Below are 9,481 nucleotides of genomic sequence, written 5' to 3'. Positions count from 1 at the left end.
AAGATCGAACGAAATGCTCCCTGCACTTACAACCCTGTTACTGGTCATTGACAAAATCAAAAGGTTGCTCAACTACAACTGACTGTTCAGAGCATTCATCGCCCACGAAAAAGAGGATGTTTACTCACCAAGCCAGCAACACTTGAGAGGATGAATGGTGATGGCAATTGTTTCTTTCGGTACGAACACTACACAATCTCATTTAAAGTACAGATTGTATCAATGAGAGCTTAAATAGTCTTAACCAGTCGTAATGAAACTTTAAAACCAATCTGATTCATGTTTTTTTTCTTTTTTACAGGGCCATCTCGTTTGCTATTACTGGGGCGCAGTCATCGCACATCACAATTAGGAAGGTTATCGTTAACCATATGACGACAAAAACAGAGGAGTTGAAAAGCCATGTGTGTCAGATGCCTACATCATAAGTGCAATATGAGAAATATGAAGATACAAGAAATAAAGATATATGGAAGTATGATAGTTCGCCGGTATGCGGTGTGTAGTCGTATCCAGCCATAAAAGAGTTTAGGAAGGGCAGGAAGGTCAACAGGAAACATTTAATGACCCAGGTCAGTTGACCCAGGGCAGCCCGGGCAGATATATATAGCCCAGGTCATGTAAACATCCGGTGGTATTGTTGTCGTCTTGGATGTTGTTCATACCACACGTGGAGTTCATTTGAGCTTGTACTTGATTGGTGAATGGTACATTCTGAGGGGCGTGTTGTGTGGGTCAAGACACGCCCCATAAGTTCCTGAAGGAAATTGTAGAGGTTTGGGGCAGAGAGAGAGAGAGATCATTCTTATATACGGGTAGCTGGGAAAAAAGGGGTAACATTGCACGTACTACATATGATATTTACTAATAAATAAAGCACCGTGTTCAGATGTTGTAATACGTTATGAAGATATAGTGGATGACGTTTGAAGTGAAATCCGTTTTGATGCGAGATTATGTACGAGATTAATGTAAGTCTTAAGGATGTTTGTAAGAGAAATTGTAGTAATTGCAGTGGAGAAGGCAACAGAAAGAGTTGTGATTGTTACTTGTCGGCGCCGTATCGAACACCTTATGTATAGATATTATTTTTGTTAATTAAAGATAGAAAAAACCTTTGACTATTTATAGCCAGTAGCTAGACAATTTGTGCAACGTCGTGCAACAGCTCGGATCACGACATGGTGGCAGCGGTGGGATGTAAATGTTGCACAATTGTTGCATTGCAAAAAAAAAAAAAATATTGCCAAATGTTGCAAATTGTAATCTTGGAATTGGCGCAAGGGACAGTCATAGTGATGGAAGATTAAAGTAAATTGGTTGAAAGTGCACTAAGTAGCTGTTGTCAACATCAGAAGTGGCATGGTTATTATAATATGAATGCATATCATTATCACTATTTCGTCTGAAGCAGAGTCGCCCGTGACGATCATAAGTTTTGTGTAAAATCCGTAGAATTTATTTAGTAATTAATTTCAATATTCATTAAAGATCATGTTGCGTGTAAGAGGTTATTCTTTCAAGTGGATGCTTTAAGGTTATATTTTGATTAGACGATATCTGAGTAATATGTTGTACGGTTACCTGTCGCTTGTTTCACCTAAGCCTTTACAAATCAAGGGGTAAACGAGGAGTCTTATTAGCGGGAGAGAAATGCGACAAAATATGAGATATAAAGAGTTTTGAATAAATTATTTAAGGTTCGTCTACATTATAATATGTGTATCATAAAGTAGTCAATGGAGTAACGATAACTGAGTGTCAAGGGCATAAATATTACGGATATGCGGCAAAATTCACAAAGGTAGACGAATTTGTTGTCGTCATGTGAAGGGAAACTTATCATATATAAGAGACGTGATATATAAGGATATATTTTTTTCACACGAGTGTCGACTGTCAGAGGAAAATAGCAAGGGTGTAAGCATATATTGTGGTTTATAGCAGGAAAATATGAAGTACTGAGTAAGACGATTTTAATTGCCCCATAGCGATAGAGACGAATAAAAAAAAAATGTGTAAATTGTATCATGTTTGGGAGCTCGTCGGATTATAGATGAAAGAATATTGAAGGTTCTGATGAAAGATATGGAATAAAAGGGAGTGTCTAGTGAAAGAAGGGATACTGTGAGTAGTTGATGCAAGGGAATTTTTCCGTGAGAATAGTATATGAGGAAGAAGATATAGTATGAGGGAATAATAGAAACATAGTAGAAATATGATTGAGATATACATCACTGCGGTTAAGGTTTGAGGCAAATATCAATATCAGAAGTATAGAAAATAAAGAAAAAATATGACTGATATATGAGGTAAGTATTAAAATGGGATACCTATGTAAAGAAGTTAATAGAGGAAATAACTAGAGAGTGTTAATATTGAAGAGAATCAAGAGCAGAGAAAGACATTTTGTTTGTTACATATTGATCATACGTGTATTATGAGTCTCTTGGGTTAATGAAAGGTAGATGAAAATATTTAAGGAGAAAAGGAAACGGTGAGTTGCGAGGCAATTTTATGAAATGATGACAGGATATAAAGATGCATTAATGTATAAATATATTATGTTGAGTTGAGGATGCTACCACGTGCTGGGTAGTAGTTGAGTTGAGTAGGTAACACTGTTGTAACAGTGCTAGTTCATGCAATTGAAGGTTGCTGGCTAGATCCTAGTTCACCTTACAGTTTCTTTTCTCACCACCTTATGGTTACTTGCCACACCTCATTTCTTTTTCTCTCAGTGGGTTAATTGAATAGTAGTGGAGTTTTTAAGCGAAAGGTGAGAAAAGAAGCAAAATATATATTAAATGTTCAAGTACATGTGTAAGGCAAGGCCAACCTTCAATTGTTCACTTAAGAAGACGATTGTTGTTGTAAGGTCATGTTGGATAACATCATATTAGTGCCCGAAGTTATAAGTACAAGAAATTATATGTGAGTTGTAGTATATGTAGCTACTTGGTTAAGGCGTTAGTCAGTTCATAAAGATAGAGACGATATGAATAACATCAGTAAAAGCAAGAATAAGAAGTAAATTAATGTCATTATGATACTATTGTGGCTGTTATAGAGACGATATGAATAACATCAGTAAATGCAAATATAAGAAGTAATTTACAGTAATGGTGTTCTGATGTGGTTATAAGTATTGAGAACAACTAGGTTGAAATATAAAAAGAGTGCTTTCGAGATGTTATACATATTAGCAATTATGCAAATATAAGTAGCTACGGAAGGGCAGTAAGTTGGCGAATGTTATTGACATTGATATGATAATATCATTGAGTCAGTAATATCGTGGAATGTGAGGGTTGATATTCGGCAACATGAGGTATATTTATGTCATGAAGAATATAATATGTGGGTTGCAATATTATGTAAGAGGAATGTTTAAGAAGGAAAATATTGGGAGGAATTAGATACATATCTATACTGCGTGAGGGAATAGGTGTGAGGAGAATATATATCTAGGAAGAAAGGGATGAAGATGGATATTTAGATTAGAAAATATATATTGATATTTGTTAAGAGGTAGTTAATAATGAGTTGAGGAACATACATATCAGGGAAAACAATGTGAGGATTGAGTCAAGGAGAATATATATCTAGGAAGAAAACGAAGTGGGGATAAATATATTGATTAGAAAAAAATATTAATATTTGTTATAAGGTAATTCATATTGAGTGAGGAAAATATATATCAAGGTAAATAATATGAAGACTGAGTCAGAATTCATATGTCAGGAAGGAAAACATAATATTGCATTGATAATTGTTGACAAGACCATCATAGATCAACTTGACATATAATAAAAAATTAAAATTCATGAGGTTAAGATCTTATATATAGGTAGACGTAAAAAGGGATATTGCAGAGCCATAAGGATGTCATTCCCGGAACTACACTAATAATGTTATCAGAGTAAATATGATATATAGGTGTAGTAAGGAAACAAGTGTAAGTATGAAGGTTGATATAAAGTAAAGTAAAGACAGAGTAAGCACATGATATTAAGACATTAAAGTTGCGAATTATAATGTGAAGAAAGACGCGTCAAACATTCATTCCTTGTGTGTACATTGACTCTTGTGCCTAGCAACACTTGAACACTTCGTGCCAACCTAGGGGGCATAAGGCGTGTACAAGTGGCTGTGATCAACTAGGTGACAAGTTGTTTCTCTCTGGCCAGAAGTAAATATTAATATACATTATGTAAATGCCGGTCTGGGGATTGCCGATTCAGAAGAGTGGGGGACGCCCTGAAAGCTTCATTTCGACAGTACCCGGCATGGCAGTGTTGAGTGATACACAAGGATATTAGTGGGCTCACTAGTGAATATGTTGAGTAAAGATATCTATCCATGGATTGATTTTAACATGTGCATACTCGAGTCAAAATTAATACATCAAGAGTAGTCTGACTTATGAATATAGATGAGAGGATGTGAGGTAAATATGAGATATGAAGGCAAATAGTAAATACCAAAATAAATATATGAATATATGGTCATGGGATGTGGATTCTGGAAAGGTTACGATGAGGTAAATATGAGATAGTGAGATGAGGATATTTATTATATTAGAAAAGGCTGTGGTGATGATATTGATTATATTAGAAAAGGTTGCAGTGAGGATATTCATTATATTAGAAAAGGTTGCAGTGAGGATATTGAGTATATTAGAAAAGGTTGCTGTGAGATATTGAAGGTTGCTGTGAGGATATTGAGTATATTAGAAATGTTTGCTGTGAGGATATTGAGTATATTAGAAAAGGTTGCTGTGAGGATATTGAGTATATTAGAAAAGGTTGCGGTGAGGATATTGAGTATTTTAGAAAAGGTTGCAGTGAGGATATTGAGTATATTAGAAAAGGTTGCTGTGAGGATATTGAGTATATTAGAAAAGTTTGCGGTGAGGATATTGAGTATTTTAGAAAAGGTTGCAGTGAGGATATTGAGTATATTAGAAAATGTTGCGGTGAGGATATAGGAAAAGGTGCATATGCGTCTGTGTAGGTCATGACTATATTGGGCAAATATTATTATTGAGATAGCGACTTGATAAAATAAGATGAAGATATAGTGAACATATGCAAAGGTAAAGTGGTTATACATGTTCCGAAGGCAGAAAATTGGCGACAGTGATATTGATATTAGATTAATATGCAGGCATTTGAAGGTTTTCTTGTTGATGAGGACGAAGATATATGACTAACATGGAAGTTAAGGTGTCTCTATATAATTTGGAGGGATATATGGCGATCTGGAAGATTTTATAGAGATTAGGATAAATGTATAGTAATGAGTGTTCATGAGTGCCTTTATCTGTGATTTTGACGATATATGTGAAATAAGGGGTATATCTATGGGATTGAAAATAGATACAATGTGGGATGTCGTACTTAACACATAACACAGGACATTTGGTTACAAGTCTGAGTTGAGCTATTGTGATATCGTAGGAAATCATCAGTGGTTTCAATAGCTTTCACTTGATTATATAACATTTTAAGGAAAGATTTAAAGTTAATGCAAGGATTGTAAAGGTAATCAGTTAACGACGATAATGAGGAAAGAAGAGTTATTGATGAGGTATCAAGCGAAAAATATATAGAAGGACATTACTCCCCATTTTATCGTTAGCTATATGGTAAGGCTTGAAGGTGAAACAAGACGAAAATATATTAAAGAAATACGATATGGATGTTGACTATCAAGAGATTAAGATGGACATTATATAATATGATGTAGTTAGGAAAACACTGATATGAAAGGAGTACAAGTTGAAACTAAATAATGAAGTAAATATTAATGTTTAACCTGTGGAATACATGGTGTGGTTCTTGTCTGTGTGCTGGTGATGATACAGAACGGTAATGGTTGAGTATTTTAACAGAAAGCTATTATTTTTTGTATTTTGACAAAGAACAATAACCTTGGTTATGTTTTTCGAGTATAGTCCGTATATTACATATAAAGATAAATATCGTGACTTAAGGTGAGAAATAACAGCGTATTCCTTACACGGCAACTCAGAATCAGATTTACTTTTTGGTGGGGTAATATTTTCACAAGTGATGGATTTTCCAGTGTTTCAAGTGCTTATATCAACATATTACGTGGATCTGAGAGCAGCTACTTCTTATTGCAAGATTAATGCAATCTATATATCAGTACTTCTGAATCCATTGCGTCAGTTCATTTTCGACATCGTGATATTAGTGCATGCTTACGGGATAAAATAATTTTTCTTGTGTTTTCTGTTATCTTGTATGAGACGTCACCTTTATCTGAGATAATGAGATAGTCATTCCTCCATATCTATGTATACACTTAGAAGTTTCACCATATAATATGCTTTTAATAGTGATGTATTATGACTGCATTGCATACTTAAGTTCCAACTTACTTCTTTTGAGAAATTCTGACGACACCTGAACGATGTCTACAGATGCTCTCCCTTGATTGTTTCTGTATCTTGTAAGATGTTGATATATATCCTCTGAATAATATTGATATAATTTGGGATAATGAGCTGATTTCTTTTTACAATCTGTGATATGATATACATTCCTCCTAGTTATGGACATATATAGGCATAATACTTTGATAAAATGTTGACATATCTTCTCTGAATAACATAGGTATAATTTGAGATTGTGAGTTGATTTTATATGATTAATGCTGTATTTATACTACCTAATGATATATTTTCCTCCTAGTTATAGACATATATTCATATCAACGTAAAGAGTATCGACTGCATTGCCATATCTTTTCCATTACTTTGCTTAGTGTGATGACATATCTCTTCCACTACTGGTGAATATCATGATCTCTCCCTGACCATATATATATTAAATTATTCTCTCTCTGCAAAACCCTTTTTGTGAATATTGAGGTGCAGACGCATTTTTCTAATATGTGCCTTCTTAGCAGACAGTATTGGACCCGTTGCCCTACATTCCTACGTATATAACATAGCTAACTGGAGACTTGGATGCTGGCTGGAGGACAGGGTCTGGCAGGTGCTAACATGCTTCATGGGTGGGGGAAAGTACCGCTATCAGATGCGCGGTCGCCCAAGCCCTCATCCCTCCTACGGGAGGCATGCACACCCTGCCCACCCACCCACCCTTCACTACCTTGAATGCGCGGGACGCGCATTCTGAGGGGGGATGTTTGTCAGATGCCCACATCATAAGTGAAATATGAAAAATATAAGAAACAAGAAATAAAGATATATGGATGTATGCTAGTTCGCCAGTATGCGGTGTGTAGCCGTATCCAGCCATAAAAGAGATTAGGAAGGGCAGGAAGGTCATTTAATGACCCAGGCCAGTTGACCCAGGGCAGCCCGGGCAGATATATATATAGCCCAGGTCAGGTAAACATTCTGTGGTGTTGTTGTCGTTCTTGGATGTTGTTCATACCACACGTGGAGTTCACGAGAGCTTGTACTTGATTGGCGAACGGTACATTCTGAGGGGTGTGTTGTGTGGGTCAAGACACGCCCCCATAAGTTCCTGAAGGGAAATTGTAGAGGATTGGGGCAGAGAGAGAGGAGAGAGGAAGCAGAGAGGACAACCGCGGTTCTAAGTGGGCCACCCTCGGCTACATAGCTGATGGGGGCGTTTTGTACTTCGTATATAACCAGTAAGTGGAACTATAAGTTGCAATGCAGTCTTTTGAGGTAAATTAGAATGGAGGAGGAATCGTGATAGGAGGTTTAGGTATTATGTGGTATTAGATTATTATGGTTTATGTGTTTGTACTTTGGTTCATAATGACGTCGTTATATACTTGCGTTTTCATTTATGAGTAAGGGAATTTGTATACGGCTACCCACGTATGTGCATGTGTGTTGCTCTGACGAATAAGTTACATAACATATTTACTAGTGTGTAATTGTGTACGAAGTTAACGTGGTTCCATGTATGGGTACCAAGAGAAAGATATTACTTGTGGGAGGTCACTTGTGTGGAAATATCAATATTTGTCATTATATTTCGGTGGTGTTACGTTGTCATTTTTGTTGAACGGAGTCAGGTAATTATATGTGTATGGTAATATATTTGGTGGTACGTCACGTGGTTGCTTGCATTCATGTACCAAGTAAAGGTCATTCTTATATACGATTAGCTGGGGAAAAAGGGTAATATTGCACGTACTACATATGATATTTACTAATAAATAAAGCACCGTGTTCAGATGTTGTAATACGTTATGAAGATATAGTGGATGATGTTTGAAGTGAAATCCGTTTTGATGCGAGAATATGTACGAGATTAATGTAAGTCTTAAGGATGTTTGTAAGAGAAATTGTAGTAATTGCAGTGGAGAAGGCAACAGAAAGAGTTGTGATTGTTACTTGTCGGCGCCGTATCGAACACCTTATGTATAGATATTAGTTTTGTTAATTAAAGATAGAAAAAACCTTTGACTATTTATAGCCAGTAGCTAGAGAATTTGTGCAACGTCGTGCAACAGCTCGGATCACGCTTATGGAAGTCCATATTTCATAGCACACCGGAATGGATATGAAGCCATCCCAACTTCGTTCCGCTAATCTCGGGAAGGTTCCAGCTATCTGGAGCGGATGTTCCTCCTTCCGCGTATCATAGGCCACTGTGATATCCCCTTCAGATGTCAGCCCCTAAACAGGGCTGGAGCGCCTGATTTTTACGTGATCCTTGGATTATTACATTTGTCCCGCTAAAATAAGATTATACTCGAACACGTCTTCGCCTGACGCTACAATAAACCGCATATAGACACTGGCACTGCCAGAAGGTAGCACATCTACTAACTCAACGCTGGCTTACAACGAACGGGGAAGGAATAAAGGATAAAATGAGATAAGATATCATAGTAAAGGATAACAGCACCATGCAAAGAACGGTGTTCAAAGGACAGTCTTCCGGGTCTCCTGTGAAGGATACATTCCACACTGCAGGCCTATCATTTCGCCTTATAAAGCTGGAATGCTCAGTTATATGCTTTACGTTTCCTGTTGAGGCACTTTTTGTTTGAGGACGTCAGTCTACAAGGAAGTTATGAGCTCCTGTCTGGCGTCCAATTATTACAATTAACACCAGCCACCTCAAATACTGATTTGATGAGTGAGTACTTAGCCTCAAGTGTAGCGGCAGTACACTAGAGTGAGTCCACGTGCTACTGTTAACACATTCATTGGTGGTTGTTAGTATGCTTTGCTTCCATCACATGCACGGGTACACTGCAATCATCCACAAAAGGTTGTATAACGAACTACTACTACTACTACTACTACTACTACTACTACTACTACTACTACTACTGCTATCACTACTACTACTACTACTACTACTACTACTACTACTACTACTACTACTACTACTACTACTACTGCTACTACTACTACTACTACTACTACTACTACTACTGCTGCTACCACTTCTACTTCTTCTACTACTACTACTACTACTTCTACTACTCACTA

The sequence above is a fragment of the Portunus trituberculatus genome, unplaced genomic scaffold, assembly GCF_017591435.1.
Source record: "Portunus trituberculatus isolate SZX2019 unplaced genomic scaffold, ASM1759143v1 PGA_scaffold_522__18_contigs__length_968829, whole genome shotgun sequence".
Taxonomy (NCBI): domain Eukaryota; kingdom Metazoa; phylum Arthropoda; class Malacostraca; order Decapoda; family Portunidae; genus Portunus; species Portunus trituberculatus.
The sequence above is the reverse complement of the archived record's forward strand: the minus strand, read 5'-3'. Positions refer to the sequence as shown.